Genomic DNA, 14,421 nt, shown 5'->3' on the forward strand with positions numbered 1-14,421 from the left:
TAGGGAGAGAGTGGGGGAGAGAGAGAGAGTGGGGGAGAGAGAGAGTGGGTGAGACAGACAGAGAGAAAGAGAGAGAGAGAGAGAGTGGGTGGGTGAGAGAGAGAGTGGGTGCGAGTGGGTGAGAGAGAGAGTGGGTGAGAGAGAGAGAGTGGGTGAGAGAGAGAGTGTGTGGGTGAGAGAGAGAGTGGGTGAGAGAGAGAGAGTGGGTGAGAGAGAGAGTGGAAGAGAGATAGAGAGTGGGGGGAGAGAGAGAGTGGGTGAGAGAGAGAATGGGTGAGAGAGAGAGTGGGTGAGAGATAGAGAGTGGGGGAGAGAGAGAGAGAGAGTGGGGGAGAGAGAGAGAGAGTGTGGGAGAGTGGGTGAGAGAGAGAGTGGGTGAGAGAGAGAGTTGGTGTGAGAGAGACAGAGAGAGAGAGAGTGGAAAAGAGAGAGAGTGGGTGAGAGAGAGAGTGGGTGAGAGAGAGAGTGGGTGAGAGAGAGAGAGAGTGGGGGAGAGAGAGAGAGAAGAGAGAGTAGGAGAGAGAGAGAGAGAGAGAGAGAGAAATAGGAGGTGAGAGAGAGAGAGTGGGTGAGAGAGAGAGTGGGTGAGAGAGAGAGGGTGAGTGAGAGAGAGGGTGAGTGAGAGAGAGGGTGAGAGAGAGAGAGCGGGTGAGAGAGAGAGAGAGAGAGAGAGAGAGTTATTTCCATCTGAAGATATGTAATCCTGTTCTCTGCCTGTTCGTCAGCATTTGGTTCTAAACCACAAGATCCAGACTTCATAAACAAGTTGACGAGCATAGACATTTTTATTCTCCACGAAACATGGATCCAATCGGAGGAGATGTCTACCATACCTATGGGTTATAGGCAGCTCCTGGTCCCAGCCCAAAAACACAAAGGTGTAAAACGAGGCCGTCATTCAGGAGGAATCATAATATGGTACAAAGAGGAGCTAACTGCCAAATAAACCCAATGAAGAGAGGAGATACCCACTTATGGCTACAAATAAAAGGCTCCATGTTCACCCATCTATATGACACATACCTATGTGCAGCATACATCCCCCCCTCCGACTCCCCCTACTACAATCCAGACATCTTCGAGACTCTGCAGACAGAGGCCATCCACTTTCAGACCCTGGGTAAAGTGCTGATATGTGGAGACCTGAACGCCAGAACAGGCAGAGAACAGGATTACATATCTTCAGATGGAAATAACTACATCTTTGGAAATGGTAGAAAAAACAAATAGGTAGCGCTATATCCCACAGTGAGCTGGCAGCCGGTGATATAACCCTGACCCCTAGTCAGGCTATAGAAGTGGAAAAGAAGTTATATCAGTGGCGCTCAACACTGTAATGATCAAAGCAATTCTAATAGATATTATAAAATATATATTATAAAATATACAATCAGAGCCACGGAAATCGCCCGTCCGATTGGATGCTCCACGTGGTAAGGGTAAACATGTAAATATACAAAGAAATCAAATCATAGCATAATACTGTAAAACATACACATACATAAACAAACAACACTTAACAAACGCTGAGAACAACAGGTAACTACTCACAATGGCATTTAATATGGTATATCATTAATATCATAAAATACACTTATTACACATAAAATAGTACATAAAAACATATATTAGGTTCAGGCAAGATTCTCCAACTCGGGTGGGGGTACCTGCTTACCGAAAACAGGATGTAATCAGGCAATGGATAATTCAAAGAGTAACCCCTCTTATGGATAGCTGCTGCTGCTGCTGCTGTTGTTAACACCTGGGCTCAGACGAGGAGTCTCTTATGGGCAGGGACAGGTTTTTACAGCTAGCTTCGTCTGCCTCAGTCCTCTCCCAGCACTGCAGAAGCTCCAGGACACACACAGAGATACTTCCTGGTGGTGCGGGCAGACCAGGTAAGCAGGTACCCCCACCCGAGTTGGAGAATCTTGCCTGAACCTAATATATGTTTTTATGTACTATTTTATGTGTAATAAGTGTATTTTATGATATTAATGATATACCATATTAAATGCCATTGTGAGTAGTTACCTGTTGTTCTCAGCGTTTGTTAAGTGTTGTTTGTTTATGTATGTGTATGTTTTACAGTATTATGCTATGATTTGATTTCTTTGTATATTTACATGTTTACCCTTACCACGTGGAGCATCCAATCGGACGGGCGATTTCCGTGGCTCTGGTTGTATATTTTATAATATATATTTTATAATATCTATTAGAATTGCTTTGATCATTACAGTGTTGAGCGCCACTGATATAACTTCTTTTCTACATCTTTGGAAATGACACTTGTCATAGCTCTGTGACACGTCAAAGAACCAGCTACGACATTGCAACAAACAAAAATGGTAAAGAGCTCCTAAACCTGTGTCGCGGTCTGGGACTGTACATTATCAATGGACAGACAAGAGGAGACTCTTTGGGTAGATACACATATAGCTTTGTGCTGGGCAGCAGCGTAGTGGACTACGCAATAACCGACATAGACCCACAAGCCATCAGTGCTTTCATAGTTACACCAGCATCACCCCTATCAGACCACAATCAAACCCTGCTCTTTATTAAGAGACCAGACCAACCAAGCACAACACAAAAACCCCTCTCCAACCTTCATAGCCTGAAAGCCACCTACAAATGGACAAAACAGACCCTCACGACATACACAGAAACAATCAACAGCTCAGAAGTTGGAAACCTACTCCAAAGCTTCCAGGACACAAACTACGAGCAGAACAAACACGGTGTAAACCTGGCAGTAAGAAACCTCAACAAAATATTCCATCTAATAGCAAAGAAATCAAACCTGAAAAAAACTAGCCCTAACAGACCAACAACAAATGACAAAATCAAAGAAAAATGGTTTGATAAGGAATGCAACACTATTAGAAAAAGCCTGCGAACAATATCAAACCAAAAACACAGAGACCCGAACAATACAGAACTACGAATGAGGTACCACCAACACCTAAAGCACTACAGGCACACCCTAAGGAAGAAAAAACAAAACCACATTGCCAAAAAATTAGAAAGAATTGAAGAAGCACTAGATGAAAATACTTTCTGGCAAACCTGGAAACATCTGGATACAAAGCAGAATAACAGACACATGGCCATTCAGAATGGCAACATCTGGAAAAACTACTTCGAGGACCTTTACCAAGAAATCCCAGAAGAAAACCTGACGCAAGAACAAAAACAAATCCTCACCAAACAAACATCACTGGAGAACACTATAAAAGATAACCGAAACCCCCTGGACATACCAATCACAATCCAGGAAATAAAAGAAAAAATACAACTAATAAAAACCAAAAAAGCCAGCGGACCAGATGGCATTCTACAAGAGATGCTGAAGTATAGCAATCCATCTATACAAGAAGCTCTACTGAAAATGTTCAACCTGGTCCTCACTACTGGCTACTTCCCTGAACTGTGGAACGAAGGACTGATAACCCCTATCCACAAGAAAGGAGACAGGATGGACCCATCCAATTACAGAGGAATCTGTGTCAGCAGCACCCTGGGGAAACTGTTCAACAGCATCTTGAACAGCAGAATCCTCACCTTCCTGACAGAGAAGAATGTACTGAGTAAGAGCCAGACAGGCTTCCTGCCAAACCACCGCACCACGGATCACATCTATACCCTACACAGCCTAATCAATAAACACGTCCACAACACCAACAAGGGCAAAATCTTTGCTTGCTTTGTGGACTTCAAAAAAGCCTTCGACTCCATCTGGCATCCAGGCCTATTGCTGAAAATACTAGAGAGCGGAATAGGGGGGAGAACATACGACACGATCAAAAGTATGTACTCTGAAAACAAATGCTGCATGGAAGTAAATAACAAAAGGACAGACTTCTTCCATCAAGGCCGTGGAGTTAGACAGGGCTGCAGCCTGAGTCCCACACTTTTTAACATCTACATCAATGAGCTCGCAGCAGCCCTAGAATCCTCCTCAGCACCTGGGCTCAACTTGGCTGGAACTGAGATTAAGTCTCTACTATACGCAGACGACCTGCTCCTGCTGTCTCCAACAGAACAAGGCCTCCAACAGAAACTGGCAATACTAGAAAAATTCAACCAGACCTGGGTACTCTCTGTGAACCTAGAAAAAACCAGAATAATGGTATTCCAAAAAAAATAAAAAAAACATCCAACCATATCTCAATTCACACTGGACGACAATGCACTGGAACAGACAACGAGCTACACATACCTTGGTCTAACAATAAGCTCATCAGGGAAATTCAACCTGGCCATAAATACACTGAAGGAGAAGGCCCGCAGAGCATTTTATGCAATAAGGAAACAGATGTACCACCTCCAACCACCAATAAGAATCTGGGAGAAAATATTCAACAGCATCATCACACCCATCCTTCTGTATGGCAGCGAGGTGTGGGGCCCTGTAACATACCCACACTCCACAAAATGGGATACCAGCCCAACAGAAATACTGCATCTGGAATTCTGCAAATACCTTCAAGTACACAGGAGTACATCAAACAATATATGCCGGGCTGAGCTGGGCCGCTTTCCTCTACTGCTCACGGTACATTAGAGAGCACTGACATTCTGGGCTCATCTAAACAAGAGCCAACCACAGTCTTACTGCTACAGAGCAATGCAAAGCCAGGACCTCCTCACTAAACCCTGTGCCATCAAACAACTTGTCCTCTCACTCCAAGGACAAAACCCCACACAGATTAACAACCTGCCTAAAAAAGAAATCAACTCAATCGCCAACGAAATAAAGAAGCAGTATGTGACAAGATGGGAAAATGATATCCAATGCTCAAAGAAGCTGGAGACCTACCACATCCTACAGAGAGAATACACTTTGGCACCCTACCTATTGAAGGTAAAAGACCCAAAACAGAGACAGACCCTGAGCCAGTACAGAATAAGTGCCCACAGCCTAGAAATAGAAACAGGCAGGCACAGACGGAACTGGAAGCCCCGGGAGATGAGACTGTGCCAAAGATGTGAGCTACGTGAGGTAGAAGATGAAACTCACTTCCTGTTGCGTTGCACACAATACTCTGAAGTGAGGAGTGCCCACCTAGAGAAACTCACTGTTGTTATCCAGAACTTTAATAATACAGAAGAGAACCAAAAAATAGCGATCCTCCTGGGAGAAGATGAAACCACAGCAGAACTGGCTGCACACTACATCAGCACCTGCCACAAGCTGAGAAACGTACACTAACCCCCACACCCCTGTGTGAAACTGTTACCCATATACCATGCAATCATTATACCCTATCCCTAGTATTCGTGTAATTATTGTCCCCCACCCCCTATTATTCACGCTTTGGCAATACTGAAATGTTCTTTCGTCATGCCAATAAAGCTGATTTGATTTGAGAGAGAAAGAGTGGGTGAGATAGAGAGTGGGAGAGAGAGGGTGAGTGAGAGAGAGCGAGAGAGGGTGAGTGAGAGAGAGCGAGAGGGTGAGTGAGAGAGAGTGGGTGAGAGAGAGAATGGGTGAGAGAGAGGGTGAGTGAGAGAGAGAGAGTGGGTGAGTGACAAAGAGGGTGGATGAGAGAGAGTGGGTGAGGAGAGAGGAGGCGTGAAAGAGAGAGAGTGGGTGGGTGAGAGAGAAAGTGGGTGAGAGAGAGGAGGTGTGAGAGAGAGAGAGTGGCTGGGTGAGAGAGAGAGAGTGGGTGGGTGGGTGAGAGAGATAGAGAGAGAGTGGGTGGGTGAGAGAGTGGGTGAGAGAGAGTGGGTGAGAGAGAGAGAGGGTGAGTGAGAGAGAGGGTGAGTGAGTGAGAGAGAGTGGGTGAGTGAGAGAGAGTGGGTGGGTGAGAGAGAGTGGGTGGGTGAGAGAGATAGAGAGAAAGTGGGTGGGTGAAAGAGAGAGTGGGTGAGAGAGAGTGAGGGTGAGTGAGAGAAAGAGTGTGAGTGAGAGGGTGAGTGAGTGAGAGAGAGTGGGTGAGTGAGAGAGAGAGGGTGAGTGAGAGAGTGGGAGAGAGAGAGAGAGTGGGTGAGAGAGAGAGAGTGAGAGGGTGAGAGAGAGAGAGAATGGGTGAGAGAGTGGGTGAGAGAGAGAGATAGGGTGGGTGAGAGAGAGTGGGTGTGAGAGATAGGGTGAGAGAGAGAGGGTGAGAGAGGAGGTGAGAGAGAGTGGGTGAGAGAGTGAGTGGGTGAGAGAGAGTGGGTGAGAGAGAGAGAGGGTGAGAGAGAGATTGGGTGAGAGAGAGAGTGGGTGAGAGAGAGAGTGGGTCAGAGAGAGAGAGAGTGGGTGAGAGAGAGAGTGGGTGAGAGAGAGAGTGGGTGAGAGAGAGTGGGTGAGAGAGAGTGGGTGAGAGAGAGTGGGTGAGAGAGAGAGTGGGTGAGAGAGAAAGAGTGGGTGAGAGAGAGTGGGTGAGAGAGAGAGGGTGAGTGAGAGTGGGTAAGAGAGAGAATGTGTGAGAGAGAGAGGGTGAGTGAGAGAGGGTGAGTGAGAGAGAGGGTGAGTGAGAGAGAGGGTGAGTGAGAGAGAGAGTGGGTGAGAGAGAGTGGGTGAGAGAGAGAGAGAATGTGAGAGAGAGGAGATGAGAGAGAGAGAGGGTGGGTGAGAGCGAGAGGGTGGGTGAGAGCGAGAGTGGGTGAGAGAGAGAGAGGGTGAGTGGGTGAGAGAGAGAGGGTGAGTGAGAGAGAGAGGGTGAGTGAGAGAGAGAGGGTGAGTGAGAGAGAGTGGGTGAGTGAGAGAGAGGGTGAGTGAGAGAGAGAGAGTGGGTGAGAGAGAGAATGGGTGAGTGAGAGAGAATGAGTGAGAGAGAGAGAGGGTGAGAGAGAGAGAGTGGGTGAGAGAGAGAGAGTGGGTGAGAGAGAGAGAGAGTGGGTGAGAGAGAGAGTGTGTGAGAGAGAGTGGGTGAGAGAGAGAGAGTGTGAGAGAGAGTGGGTGAGAGAGAGAGGGTGAGAGAGAGAGGGTGAGAGAGAGAGGGTGAGAGAGAGAGCGAGGAGGTGAGAGAGAGAGCGAGGAGGTGAGAGAGAGAGAGTGGGTGAGAGAGAGAGTGGGTGAGAGAGAGCGAGAGAGTGGGTGAGAGAGAGCAAGAGAGTGGGTGAGAGAGAGCGAGAGAGTGGGTGAGAGAGAGCGAGAGAGTGGGTGAGAGAGAGAGAGAGTGTGGGTGAGAGAGAGAGAGAGAGTGGGTGAGAGAGAGAGTGTGGGTGAGAGAGAGAGAGAGTGGGTGGGTGAGAGAGAGAGTGGGTGAGAGAGATAGAGAGAGAGTGGGTGGGTGAGAGAGAGAGTGGGTGAGAGAGAGAGAGTGGGTGAGAGAGAGAGAGGGTGAGTGAGAGGGAGTGGGTGAGTGAGAGAGTGGGTGAGAGAGGGTGAGTGAGAGAGAGGGTGAGTGAGAGGGTGAGAGTGGGAGAGAGAAAATGGGTGAGAGAGAGTGGGTGAGAGAGAGGGTGAGAGAGAGGAGGTGAGAGAGAGAGGAGGTGAGAGAGAGAGTGGGTCAGAGAGAGAGAGAGTGGGTCAGAGAGAGAGAGAGAGTGGGTGAGAGAGAGAGAGAGTGGGTGAGAGAGAGAGTGGGTGAGAGAGAGAGTGGGTGAGAGAGAGAGAGAGTGGGTGAGAGAGAGAGAGTGGGTGGGAGAGGGAGAGAGAGTGGGTGAGAGAGAGTGGGTGGGAGAGAGAGAGAGAGTGGGTGAGAGAGAGTGGGTGAGAGAGAGTGGGTGAGAGAGAGAGGGTGAGAAAGAGTGGGTGAGAAAGAGTTGGTGAGAGAGAGAGTGGGTGGGTGAGAGAGTGGGTGAGAGAGAGAGAGTGGGTGAGAGAGAGAGAGTGAGAGAGAGAGAGTGGGTGAGAGAGTGAGAGTGGGTGAGAGAGAGAGAGTGAGAGTGGGTGAGAGAGTGAGAGAGAGTGGGTGAGAGAGAGAGGGTGAGAGAGAGAGGGTGAGAGAGAGGGTGAGAGAGGGTGAGAGAGAGAGGGTGAGAGAGAGAGGGTGAGGGAGAGAGGGTGAGGGAGAGGGTGAGAGAGAGAGAAGAGGTGAGAGAGAGAGAGGGTGAGAGAGAGAGGGTGAGGGTGAGAGAGAGAGGTGAGAGAGAGAGTGGGTGATAGCGAGAGAGAGAGAGTGGGTGAGAGAGAGAGAGGGTGAGAGAGAGTGGGTGAGAGAGAGTGTGGGTGAGAGAGAGAGTGGGTGAGAGTGGGTGAGAGAGAGTGGGTGAGTGAGAGAGGGTGAGTGAGAGAGAGAGAGAGAGGAGGTGAGTGAGAGAGAGAGAGGTGAGAGAGAGAGAGCAAGAGTGAGAGAGAGAGGGTGAGAGAGAGAGAGGTTGAGAGAGAGAGGGTGAGAGAGAGAGGGTGAGGGAGAGGGTGTGAGAGAGGAGGTGAGAGAGAGAGAGTGGGTGATAGAGAGAGAGAGGGTGAGAGAGAGCGAGAGAGTGGGTGAGGGAGAGCGAGAGAGTGGGTGAGGGAGAGCGAGAGAGTGGGTGAGAGAGAGTGGGTGAGAGAGAGTGGGTGAGAGAGAGTGGGGGTGAGAGAGAGAGTGGGTGAGAGAGAGAGAGAGTGGGTGAGAGAGAGTGGGTGAGTGAGAGAGGGTGAGAGAGAGGGTGAGAGACAGGGTGAGTGAGAGAGAGAGAGAGAGAGAGAGAGAGAGAGGTATATATATACACACACACACAATCGTTAGAGAAATGTAAAGGGAAAAGGAAGAGCACAGTGTCTGTAGAAGCGGAGAATGATCAGCATATAAGACAGAACAAAAATAAAACGGTCTGCAGCGTAGGGAAGTGAAAGAACCTTGAGTGCAATTTAAAATCTTGCAGCAAACAAATTGCTATTACAATTAATGTTTCTGTGAAGTTTAACCCATGAAAATAAATTGTTGCACTAAGATGAGGTTGCTGGCAGTTTGCTTTCTTATGTCAGTCACTTCAAGAGATGTCATCTGGTAGCAACCTTTAGAAAATCAACTATTGAATTGTAAAAGTTACTGTATGTCTCCGACACACACAGCCCCCATCCCCCATTATCCTAAAGTAAATCAAATATTTTCAACATGTTGAAAGTTAATAATTACAAAGAAAGTATAGAGCCCAATTTCTTTTTAGTTTACATTTTTTCTTTGTGCTCATTGTACGAAATAAAAAAAAAAAAAAAAACAAGAACAAAAATTTGCTACTACTGTAATTAGAAATGGACACTGGTGAAAAATCAATGAGAGAAACAGAAGATATGAAAAAAAAATCCTGTTCATGATTGCAGATATTATGCGGTTATTCCTTATTGTAAATTAAAAAAAAAAAAAAATAAAGTATTTCGTTCTATAAAGTTCAGTAGTACCAGATATTATTCGCACAGTAGGCAAAACATTCTATAATTCAGACTCCGTTACAGTTTTTGATACCTACAGGTACATGCGGATCTGCTCAATTTACTTCCTTTCATGTTTATGTAACGGCTGGACCCCCCTTGTCTGACCCACCCAATCTCACTTTGGCCCGTGTAGTCTAACCGGTCCCCATTACAAGGTTGTGTGTGGTGGTGCACCTGCTAGTAACAGGACTCCTGAGTCTCCCGCTTGGTGTTATAGAGGATGGCAGCAGGACAGGTATCTGAGGTAGTGGTTACGAGTCCAACTTACTTCATGTGCAGCGCCTCCACCTCATCAGGATCTATGCTTCCGCAGGGAGATAGTCCTGGTGAGGAACTCCTTCTCGGTGGTGACTGCCACTGCAGAGTAATCTCACACTCACACAGCGGGGGTATCTTTGAACTTGGCATCTTTATTGTGGATTGGGATGTAGCAGACTGCCCCATGCAGCTGCCGGCTCTAGCCGCACATCTCTCCGTGCTGTCCCTTTGCCAGGTACGCCCTCCCGTATTGAAGTGGGATTCCCGTTCTCCTAGGGAGATCACCACTGCGCCAGGTCCCTGGACACAGTGTGGCTTAGACAGACTTGATTGGTCACTCTGCTACCGCTAGTTACAGCACTAGGGTCACAAAAGTATTCCTCCAATCCCTTATGCAGGAGCATACATTTTACCAGCTGCTTCACACAACTGCTGGCTAACAACTCTTAACTGACAGTGCTGTGCCCTTTATACCTCAGGGGGCAGGCGCATCTCTGATGTCACTATCCAGGGACTCAGAGCATACAGCCACTCCCTTCCTTACACAGGGCACCACACCAGGGTGTGAGGGAAAACCTCCATAACTACTGTTGGCAGGCCTGTACCTACCAGGACTTACTGCCAACAGGGAAGATGTACGCAGTCATTATTATGCATGGCTACATACTCCCCCTGGTTAATACCCACCGTCCTGGCTGGGACCTAAATTTGGTGTACCTTGCGCCAGGAAACACTGCAAAAGAACACACAAATAACATGGCAAACATTATCACATTGTCATAATAATGTAAGCACATCTCACTCACTGACCAGCAGGGAGCGCTAAAGAAACAGCAGACCACTATATTCTGGGACTCAATAATAATGTCGAGGGTCTGGCTTCTTCACCTCCCGCCCCACGGCATCATGCACAGTCACACTGTATTCCCGTGGTAACCCTCGCTCATTGCAATATACCACTTTGTGCATGTACACACTGCGTCCTATCTTCCAGACCCGCAAAAGTTGAGACACCCTCTGCTCGGCCTGCATTCCTTTAATGGCTCCCCCTTTATCTACGATATAGTGCTGAATATCGTTTTTAAGCCACCTTTCTCTATTCTCCTCTATTTCTCTCATTAGGGGTTCCGGGACATAGGGATATTCAAGCCCATGCGACCTTCTGTATCGAGCCACAATAACCCGTTCAGCTCGGCAAGTCCTGGACAACTTACTTTTGCCAGCCGATCCGGGCAGCACCCATGACAGGGGTTCATCTGCCTCTACCGGGTCCTCTAGCCCTGCGGATCCCCTTGGGGTAATAAGGCCTGCCTGGATGCGGTCCCACCTTACCCGTAGGGCCCTAAGGTATGCCTGGTCATCAAAGTCCCCGGCAGCCCACCAGTGTTCAACCACCCCTTCCCTTTCTAGGATAAATCGGGTGCGGTCGAACCAAGCGACATACCATTCGTACAACGGGGCCCACCACCTAGTCTCCTTCCGTATTCGGAGCTAGGTTCTATAGACTCCTCTATTGACTCCTCATCAGGCCCACCCGAAGATACCCCGGACGTACCCTCAGATCGCCCCACTTGGCTCTCACTTTGTGACCAGTGTCCGCCCTCCAGACCCAGCGCACTATAACTCTCGCTGGCCATCGACCCACGTCGAGAAATCCTCCCTCCACCCTCCGATCCATCATCGGACGTTCCCCAGTCCAGGCTTCCAGTCCGTTCTTGGATAGGACCCCGGGAATCCCCTGACACCCCCAAACTAGAAGTGGACCCGAATGACGGAGTGACGGGGATAGGGGCTTTAACTAGGGCCTTGGGGCTAATTTTGGGAGTGGACGGGGTTGAGGGACGGGACCGAACAGTAGGTATTGACAGGTTTACGACCTGCTCTCCAGCAATACCTGCCTTGAGTTCGCCACAAAGTCCTTTCTTGACTCCAGCAGCTGGGCTTCTTGCTCTCCGGCTCGAACGCCCGCTCCCCCGGGTAGTAGGGGATCGACTTCCGCTGCTCGACCGCAGAGGCGCTAGCACCTCCCACTCGATGCCGCTCTGGTCATCCGGAATCTCCTCCGCGCACGCACGTGCTTCGACGCCATCTTGGGTTGGATCCCCAATCGGGATCTCTTCCTCCACGAGGACATCTGGCAACGCCCGTTTGCTGCGCGATCCAGTCTGGCTCTGGACTCGCTCTTCCTTCTCCTCCACCCCCTTATTCTGCGATAGGCACGGTGTCGTCTTACTACCTCGCAGGGTCGGGGTGGATCGACCTCCCTCCGATCCACTAGTCACCACGGCAGTGGGACTCCGGCGATCGGGTGGTCGCGGTACTGGAGACACTCGACTCCGCGTCTCTACACCACGGGGAACGGCATCTCTCCATGGCGTACCAATAGTATGACAGTCTCTTTCTCTGACCATCGCACTCGACAGCCCAGCACACTCCTCGTCCGAGGATCCAAACCCGCAGTTCGGTCTGGGCATCCCAGTAGGAGACCGGCAATGGACTCCTCGGTGATCACCTCTCCGATGGCTGGGTTTCTCCGTCGGGAGCACCGAACCTGACTCTGACTCCGCGGGACCTGCACTCTCATTCCATAGTGCTCCCGGCTGTTCGTCGATCGGCATCGGGACATTTCCTGCTACTCCCACAGCTTGTACCGGTAGAAAAGTGGTCATGGGCCACATGTACTGCAGTCCACAGTGGGGGCATCGGACCTCGCTGCCCACGGCTCCGCCCGGCAGTCTGCACTGCAGGCAAAGACACACCACAGTCTCCACACGGATGACCAGGAAGCCTCCTGGAGCCGAGTAGGGATGCGTAGAGATCAACGGACTCTGGTCCACTTTATCAGCAACTTCAACCATATTCACCAGCGGAGGCACTCGTTTCAGAGGTCTGTACTGGTCAATGGCTCTTCGCAACTGAAGGGCAGGGGCGGGTTTGGCAACCCCTCCTCCTTCTTTCTCCATCGATATCCGGTGGAACTGCAAACCACTCCCCCTGGTTGAAACTAGGGGGATGTCTCGTAGACTTGTAGGCTGACCCAGCACAGGTGCAGAGTGAGTCATAGTCCATGAGGGCGCGGCTCCAGCTTTCGCGCCAAACTCCCCATCGGGGTAGAGTTTTCTCATTGGCGCCAATCCTGGCCAACAATTAGCAAACTGCAAAGTTGCAAGACTTTCTGCAGCTGGCCCACGCGGTATCCCGGGAGCGCGGGAACCGCCATCTTGGTAAGTATTGTCCTTTTTCCCATTTGAGGTAACGTCTGGCTGTTTGTCAATTGGGGTATAACAAAGTCCATTTCGTTCCTCCCATCGGATAATACTGTCAGGCTCATTATTCTCAGGGGTATCATCCCGAGAACAAAAACATGATAAACACGGCGCAGCCACGGCTTTCACGCCATTCCAGAGCAAACACACAAGAGTCTCTCCTGTAGCTTGTTCTTCACCCACGCACAGTTCATATGCGTGTTCTTCCTCTGACCGCAATCCTGGACCTTCTACTCTGTGCAGATCCTCCATTCTTGCGGTTCTCTCTCCCCCCAATCCTGGACCTTCTACTCTGTGCAGATCCTCCATTCTGACGGGTCTCTCTCCCTGCCATTCTGGACCTTCTGCTCTGTGCAGATCCTCCATTCTGACAGGTCTCTCTTGATCGTTGAACACGGGGTTTGTTGTACATGGAGCTCCGCTCTGCGGGGCAGCTACCACATCCGTACAATAAACATGCCTTGTGCACCACCTTGTGTACCTAACGTAGATCTGACTCGTGTTTGCACTACCTCAGGCTAGGCTCACTCTTTCTGTGTCTACTGTAACGCGTTCCTCCAGTCTGTGCTCCTTGGTAAGTGGTCTGGAATGAAGACTAGAGTACTCTGGCTCTTCCATGCAGTACTTTGGGCGTCGACCTACTGTTGGCTAGCCTAGTGCGGACCCTTCCAGAATTCCTGCCCTAAGTTACCAGTTTACCCCTTCAGGCGTCCCCCGCTAGCGCTACCTCAAGACGACTAGAACAGCAATAGCCCCCTGCTCCAGACTCACTAACCCCTAACGGATCCCAAGGCGTCTGTGCAGCCTGCAGCTCCAGCAGCTCCCCGACTACCCCTGGCTCCGTCCCACGCAGCACAAAGTGGCAGCAGATACTCTCCCTGTTTCCTAGTGTGTGCCTAGCAAAAGCCTGTCCTGTTAACAGGTATCTCAGCAGCGCCTCCAATTGTAACGGCTGGACCCCCCTTGTCTGACCCACCCAATCTCACATTGGCCCGTGTGGTCTAACCGGTCCCCATTACAAGGTCGTGTGTGGTGGTGCACCTGCTAGTAACAGGACTCCTGAGTCTCCCGCTTGGTGTTATAGAGGATGGCAGCAGGACAGGTATCTGAGGTAGTGGTTACGAGTCCAACTTACTTCATGTGCAGCGCCTCCACCTCATCAGGATCTATGCTTCCGCAGGGAGATAGTCCTGGTGAGGAACTCCTTCTCGGTGGTGACTGCCACTGCAGAGTAATCTCACACTCACACAGCGGGGGTATCTTTGAACTTGGCATCTTTATTGTGGATTGGGATGTAGCAGACTGCCCCATGCAGCTGCCGGCTCTAGCCACACATCTCTCCGTGCTGTCCCTTTGCCAGGTACGCCCTCCCGTATTGAAGTGGGATTCCCGTTCTCCTAGGGAGATCACCACTGCGCCAGGTCCCTGGACACAGTGTGGCTTAGACAGACTTGATTGGTCACTCTGCTACCGCTAGTTACAGCACTAGGGTCACAAAAGTATTCCTCCAATCCCTTATGCAGGAGCATACATTTTACCAGCTGCTTCACACAACTGCTGGCTAACAACTCTTAACTGACAGTGCTGTGCCCTTTA

This window comes from Ascaphus truei, chromosome 5, assembly GCF_040206685.1.
Source record: "Ascaphus truei isolate aAscTru1 chromosome 5, aAscTru1.hap1, whole genome shotgun sequence".
Lineage (NCBI taxonomy): Eukaryota > Metazoa > Chordata > Amphibia > Anura > Ascaphidae > Ascaphus > Ascaphus truei.